Here is an 8,108-nt window from a genome sequence, read left to right as displayed (position 1 = left end):
TACATAGCCTAATTAATATGGTCTATTAACCTAAAGCAGTATGCAGGGTATGGTTGTTACATTGAGGTACACTGGTAATTTACCTCAGAGTAGAACTGCAGACAGTCCTTGGACTGGCAGGGCTATTACTGACCCTACTTGGTTAGGGACAAATTTCCCACTAGAATCAGCTTCATAGTCATGGTAGGTCACTTCTTTGGTTTTACTTTTGGTAATGAATCTATTAAGATTTGGAACCAAACTTCACATAACATTGCAAATGAATATCTGAATCATTTCACATCAGGTTTTTTTTATTTAAATTCAATTAATTCAATTGAAACAGCTGAAACAATTTTTAAAATCTTAAAAAAAAATGGCTTACAAGTTCAAATACATTCAAATTAGCCTGAAAATGAAATATGCCAAGATAAAATCGAATAATTTTACTCACCTTTCAAATATTCTTTTAGAGTATTTATTTAAAAAATTAAAATCAGTATTGCTTCTATTGGCTATTTAAAGTAAGCCAGGCTACATGCTGGCAATGAATGAGTAAAAACTATTCTAACAGGTCCGTCGAACAAGGCTATTTACAATTGATCGGACAACAGGCATACAGCGAGTCACACGAGGGACGTTGGAGTCAGACGACAACATTCAATTAATTTATGACCATTGGGCAGACATTTACATCACATTTGGCAGTTATTTCAAGATAATAATCTGAACACATGTCTTAAATTGCTAAATTAAAATTCATTTTTCAAACTATTCCCTCCTCAGGGGTTTTCCTCCACTGCTTTCGGCCACAGCTCCATTTGTCTTCCTCATGCTAAGGACGTGTAGTGCACTTGAATTAGATCAGTATTGGTATCGGCCCAAAAACATTGTGATCATCAGAAAACTGATATCAACAGCTGATATCTGTACTGTAGGTTATAAATTCAGTTCTGCCTTCTGCGTGCCTCCGTAGTCAGTTGGAATTAGAATAGTGACCTTCAATCTTTTTTCAGGTTAGTATTTTAACAGCTTTGCATTTAGTACCTTAATATACAATTTACCTATCTTACCAGACCATACCCTACCCTCCCCTGTCCATATGTTCCCTGATATTTATGACATTGACTCCTTCAGGTGTATTCTTGAAATATTTTGTAGTAAGGAAATAACATTGGGGGTGTTAGAGGGTCTTTCAGCTCATCAATGGTGTTTTCTCACTCTGGGTTTAATTCCATGAAAAATTACATCTCGCTGCATAATTTGTGTAGATTTTTTCCCATGATTGTTTTTTTATCTCTTGTTGTTATTTCTGACAGTCCAAAAATGTTCACATGCATATGGACCCTCTCTCTGTCATTGTGCCAATGTCTCCCTTATGAACGTAATCATCACAAATCGAAGCATGCGATACTGTCAAGCGTGCTATAGAAAATTGCTTAGTAATTACATTTGCAAATCCTCCACTTATACATTTGCAGTGTTTGGTTATAAAAAAAAAAATTAATTAATTTCCTTTCAATTAAGTTTATTCATATACTGTAGCTCCAATACACAACACCTGTCATCTCAAGGCATTTTACAGCATATTCAACCAGATGATCCTGTTGAGTGACAACGAAAGAAAATTTTTTTATCTGGCATGCCATTTTTGAAAAATGGTGTATGCCATTTGAAAGGTGGGATATGCTACTTTGAAATGGCATATGCATTTAAAAAAAATCTACCCCCTACTTACCCAGTGACTGTGTTTTACTTTGTAACCATGCCTCTTTTCATGTAAGACCCATGACATTACCTTTGAATTACTGTGTAGTCCGACTAAAATAAACCTGACGTCTATCTTAATGGGTAGACCGGTGTCAGGAAACCGGCCCCCAGGAGCTGGAATTGCCCACCCCTGGCCTGACCACTGTCTGTACAGTTATTCTTCTCTGTCTCTTACTGTAAACAACAGGTGATTACTGCCCCCTGCGCTGCATATGCTTGTGGCCTGAGATCAATTAAAATATACTTTTCATGCATTTGGATTTGAAATTAATAAAAAGAAATCTTCCCATCAAAAATCCATTGTTGTGAGACCGAACACAGCCACTTTATTTTGATATGTTTCAATTTTAATTAGGCTAACTGAAGTCGAAAGTCCTTTCAAAAACTACAGAAAAATGACAACAAAAAAGACGGTTTACTTTGACTATTTTAACCTTAACCATAATATATAAAATCAGATTCCAGACCACATTTTAATTTTTATTTGAGTTTTCATATTGTTATTGCAATGTTATTCTTGATGAAATATTAAAATATCAAAATAGAAAATCAATATTGTAAAGCTATTTATTAAATGTTTTACATTACAAGACTTGCTGGGTAACAGGATCTTTAAATGACATTTCCTAATGCTTTCCTGTATCCTTTAGAACAACAGACTCTTTAAAAGTTAAAACAACTAATAGGGAAAGTAGTAAGTAGAAAGTAATAGTAGAGGCAGAAACTGGTAAAAATACATCAAAATACAAAATGCATGCATATATCAAATATGTAATTTTACCGTTGGTAAACTCAAAATAAATTTGTTCCTGCTACTGTGCTTCTGAGGGTATTAGCACAAAGTTCAGTGCCTTCTTTGTCTTCATTTGATTTTTTTTGTGATAAAGAGGTATGATCTCATAAATTCAGGCAGACAATGGCTAGACTATTGATAAGCAGACTGTTGGGATCCAGAGGTTTGCCCTCCAGTGGGCGACGTGGATCCCTTTCTGTGGGCTTCTGTTACTGTTGGGATCCAGGGGTTTGCCCTCCAGAGGGCGATGTGGATCCCTTGTTGTGGGCTTCTGTTTATCTGTTGGGATCCAGAGGCTTGCCCACCAGAGGGCGCCGTGGATCCTTTCCTGGGAGCTGGTGCTCAGCGCTCACAGCTGATCCCCATCAGCTCGTGATTAAGCTCTCCCTTCTTAAGCTGGTGGAGAGCTCCACTCTGAGCCGGATTGTTTGGTTAAGCAAGCCTGAGCCACCCTGCCTGCCTGAACCTGTAAACCTGTAAGCCTGAACCTGTGAATCTGTAAACCTGAACCTAACCTGCTTGTCCTCTCTGCCTTCCAGGCAGAAACCTGTGTCTATCCAATAAATTATTGGACTTTTATCCTGCCTGTGTGTCCATGAGTTCTGCATCTGGGCTAGTAAAACCTACCTGTCATGACACAGACCACTCTTAATCCACTTATACTGTTATACTGACATTGCAACTACAAAATTTGTGTTTGTTCATCAAATAATCCCATTAATTACTACATACATCAACATTACTTTTTCATAACTTCAACATATATTGTCAATATTCAGCTCCCATGTAGGACCTTCGGTAACATTGGCATATACCACAACTGCCATTTGCCACTTTTCGAATGGCATATGCCATTTTGAAGTGGTATAAGCTGTTATTTATTTTTTTTTTTTTCAAAAAAGGCATGCCAGATACTACTTTTGGCTCTAGGTGCTGCTGGTCAAATTATCTGCCAATTGGCAAAGAAACACTTAAAAATAAAATATGCTCACTTTTTTGCACACTTTACACAGTTTGATTTGCATCTACTCTTTTAGAATGGTTTTGCATATGATAACATGCAAGGTTTATAAACTGCAACCTTTCCAAGATCAGCCCTAAAATTTGATAGGTAAATATAAGAGTGTTTTAGCATATAAAATAACAGACATGGGTAGATTGAGCTGAATATTCCTGAAGCTTCTTTTATTTGATATTTTCATATAAAATGTCCCACATAAAGAATGTAAGAGGTTTGTTCTATTAGTTTCTTTCTGGAATTATTCTTGTTTTCCAACAGTATTTATTAAGAGAGATATTCAAGTATTCTGAAGCTATAGCTTACATTAAAAGATTGATATGATCTATTAAAAGCTCATAATTACACTGAGTCTCATTCTTTGACAAAACACCATGCACAGCATCTGCTGTCCGTGGCTCACATAACTACTTTCTTTCTCTTTCCATAACATGAGGCAAAACTGGTAACTAAGACTTAGGCCCCAGAATTTTAAATTGTTTTTTTCCTCAGCAACTATGATCTACTGCTTGTGCAAAGCAAAATAAATGACCTTTAGGTCCTTCTCAATGGCAGCTTCGGACGTCAATCTTAAATCTGAATTCAGTATTGAGCTTTTAAAAATAAGCTTTTTGTAATTGCTTTGAATTAATTATCAGACTGTGCCAAAGTTTTATGTCTATGGTTATCTATGTGCAGCACTTTGTTATACGTATGTCTTAAAATGTGCTTTGTAAATTAATTTTTACTTTACTTTACATTTCCTTAAACTAAAACACACTTCTAGCAAGCCGCTTTTAAGTAGTTTCTTGGGAAATCAGGACATTTCTCCAGAACTAAAGTAATTACCCCAAAGTGGAATTGAAAAGTTAAAGTGTTTTTATAAAACTTGCAGAGAATTGGCGTCTTCTCTGAGAGAACTTTCATCCCTTGTCAACACAGGGCCTATCCCAGTATAGAAAAAGATGTCATGAACCACAGAATGTAGGACATATTCAAGGTGAGACAGATAGTGGGAAAGTTCAAAACGTTTAATGAAAAAAAAGAAAACAGAAGCAAACTGAGGACCTGCGGCTCTGCAGCCGGTGCACCACCAATCACTGGCACTCTGGTTTGGGAGAAACACAGGTAAGTGACCACAATAACTGACAAACTGACCAAGTGATAATTAGACGCAAGATGATTATCAATGTGAGTCACTTACTTGGTTTAACAGTTCAGACCATCCTCTCAGAGTGAGACAGGAACCAGCCAATAGACTGCCAACGAGATGCGGCGGGAGCTGCCCAGAGTGTCCCAGATGCAGCAGCCCCAATGAACAGGCAGGAGTCGGAGCCAGGTCAGGCAAACAGCTCAGAACAGGACGGTTTTGAGATCCAGGAGTCTGCAACCCTGTCAGAGGTGCCAATCCAAACAGGGCTCCATGAATGCACAGAGTGTTCAGGCAGGTTCAGGTTTCCATGAGTCCAGCAGAGAGTTCAGGCAGAAACACTTGGACAGAACAGGCAGGTTCGGCAATTGAGAGGATGAACCATGACACGATACCAGGAACAGGGACACCAGGAACAGGGCATGTTCAGCGGAAAAGAGCCAGGACTAAGGATCTTTAAACTAGCTCCCTCCCCAGAGCCCAAACAGGAACAAGGCACGCAGAGCGGAGAAGAGCCAGGACAGAATCGGGAAACACCAAGACAAGACAAAAAAATCCTCTCCAACCACTGGCCTAACGAGAACAAAGAACATGAATTATGGATATGAGAAACTATATCCAAACTCAACTCAACAAGCAAAAAATCAATGATCTCACCATGATAGCTAGGTTGAACCGTATATAAAGCAGAAGGAGCAGGTGGATAAGATGAATGATAATTAGTAACCGGAGAGGGTTAGGCAGGTGAGTGAAATTAACAATTACAAAGCACACATCATCGCTCAACCTACGAAAAGTTATGCACCGTAATTTCGTAAGTTTTGGACGTTTTTTTGTCGTATGCGCATGCAATTTGACGCACCATTCACGAATATAGAATATAAATTACAATTAGCCCTAACCCTGACCCTAACCCTAAGATATAAAACAGCAAGCAACATAGTTAGAGACATGAATAAGTGATGATTGCACAGTTTTTCCCATTTTTACGTCGGCCGCGGATCTGCTTTTTTTTTTCTGTCTGCCAGCGCATGCGCACTGATGTGGTTTTTTTTAAGGAAAAACGTACAAAATAGTGTGCATAACTTTTCGTAGGATTTCATACGCACTGATAATGAGAATATGTTGCATCGCTGGGCTTTTCAAACATGTTTAAAGGATACCCCACCTTTCATCCAAAGACTGATGGAGATAGGTGTCAGCCCCACTGTGCGCCTGAGAGATAAGAAAAAGAAGATGGATGGATAGGTTTTGATTTAAAAAACAACTTTGTCCATTTTATTTTTCAGGTAGTCACAACTCAAGCAATCCTTAATTATTTTGGCAGTTATAAATAGATTATGTACACCAAAGATGATATCAGACTCTTCCATGTATAGGTAACATCACTTAGACTCAGACAAAATTTATTGTCATTTTGTAAACACAGAGTGTATTTCAAACGGAATTTCGTTCAGTACAGCTCTCTAGACATTTCAATTTATTATAGTGCAGCAGTAATACAATGTAAACTTGGAGATCAAATGTAAATCTAAGACTGAGACATGATTTACAGTTTTCCCAACATTTAGTGCTTCTTTTTTTCAGCATTCAACAGTCTAATGGCAGTGAGGAAGAAGCTGCTTTGGAATCTGCTGGACCTGCATCGGATTCTTCGAAGCCTTTCCTAGTGGGCAGCAGGGAGAACAGTTCATGGTGGGAGTGTGAGGGGTCATTTATAATGTTACGGGCTCAGGACATCCAGTGCTGGGATGAATTGTCTTTTATACAGGGAAGAGGAGCTCTGATGATCTTCTCTGAAATTCTCACTACTCTCCTCGGCTTCTTCCAATCTGCGGCATTGCAGCCTCACTGTGTGGTCACTGTGTGGTGTGGAGCCATTAAAAATGTCAAAATTAAATATCTGAGAATTCTTGTTTTTCTTAATACAAAAATGTTTTATACTAATTGTTGCCCTCTTATATTTACAGAACTGACCATAGGAAGAAGAGATACCATCATTATTATACCTTTTATCTGTAGAGGACTCACATATGAGGAGAATAGGACTTTGGCTTCTAATGTGATAAAAAGGCATGTCAAAAATTGACATTGAAAAAAGTGTGCAGCACAAAAGAAGGCGCGGTCACAAGCTTGAAATGAACCACACATTTGCAGTCTGCACTTGAGCATTGAAACATAGGAGTTGAACTGCTTCAGATGAAAGCAACTCTTGACTCTTTGGAAGTTAAAAAATTAAGTGAGCACACAGGTACAGCCAAACAGAACCTGAATTTTTTTGGTGACTTTCTAGTTGCACACAGAAACTTTCTGTCAGTACATTGCTGACCATATTTCAGTTTGGATTCTGTGTGATCTTTGTTTATTATATTCATCAAAGCCTTGTATCAAAACCTTGTCAGCCTTTTAGTTTTTTTTTAACATCACACTGTTACTAGCATTTTTATTTACACATAAAAAAAACACAGTGCAGTTTAAAAATATTGGTTGATATATTAGCCGAGGAATGATTTAGTCAGTTTAATGATAACCAAGTCCTTATCTCAGGAAGTGCTTTTTTTTTCTATAATCCCAATCACTGGGGAGCCTTGGACAAGATAGTCTTTACTTGTGAATCTAAGGTTTTCTCCACTGCATACCTTGGTCCCAAAGTGTAAGCTGGCAAGCCAGATTGACAATGTGCAGCACTCTAGGTTTAGCTATGCTGTACATGTAGGAAATACTCAATTTTAATTAAATTGGGGAAAGTAGGGATTTTCAATTGAGTTTTCTAAGTTGATTACGTGAAGTGACACCTATGGCCTTGCTTCCAAAGTTTGATTTAAGTCAATCACAATAATATATGGGAATGGGAATGACGAACTAGACATCATCACTAAACACAACATTTTGTGCACATCTTTGCTGTTCCTTTCTAAGACTAATTAGTGGATTCTAACAAAATAGATATGACTGTAGCAGGATGTGTATATCCTCATGTGCTGCCATGTTTATTTTTGGCATAACTCAGCTTGGGTCTCTTGACTGTGGTTGATCTGGGAGCAATACAAGATGGACTGCCATGTGTGTGAAAATGCACATATAGATTCAGCTTGAACGCACCAAAAGAGTGCCTACAAGCCGAATTACCAAAGTACAAAAAGTGTGATTGATGTTATAGAGGCTAAGCCAAAGCTTTAAGCCCCTGAGGTGGTACACCAGGGTAAAGTTGACACGCCGATTACTTAGCCGCTTTATTGAAATGAGAGCCGTCCTTGATGTTAGTGCAGGTAATCCATTTATTTCCATGACTCGGCAATGTTGACAATAACACCGCATACATTGTTTCTGCGATCCACATAGCTTTCACTTCTGTATCGGTAGTATTGCTTTGCGTTGCGGTCAAAAACTGTTTCCCCCTCTCGGTTGGAACACACCTG

Source organism: Cyprinodon variegatus, unplaced genomic scaffold (genome assembly GCF_000732505.1).
Source record: "Cyprinodon variegatus isolate N-32 unplaced genomic scaffold, C_variegatus-1.0 Scaffold55, whole genome shotgun sequence".
NCBI lineage: Eukaryota > Metazoa > Chordata > Actinopteri > Cyprinodontiformes > Cyprinodontidae > Cyprinodon > Cyprinodon variegatus.
This window is presented reverse-complemented; position numbering follows the sequence as displayed.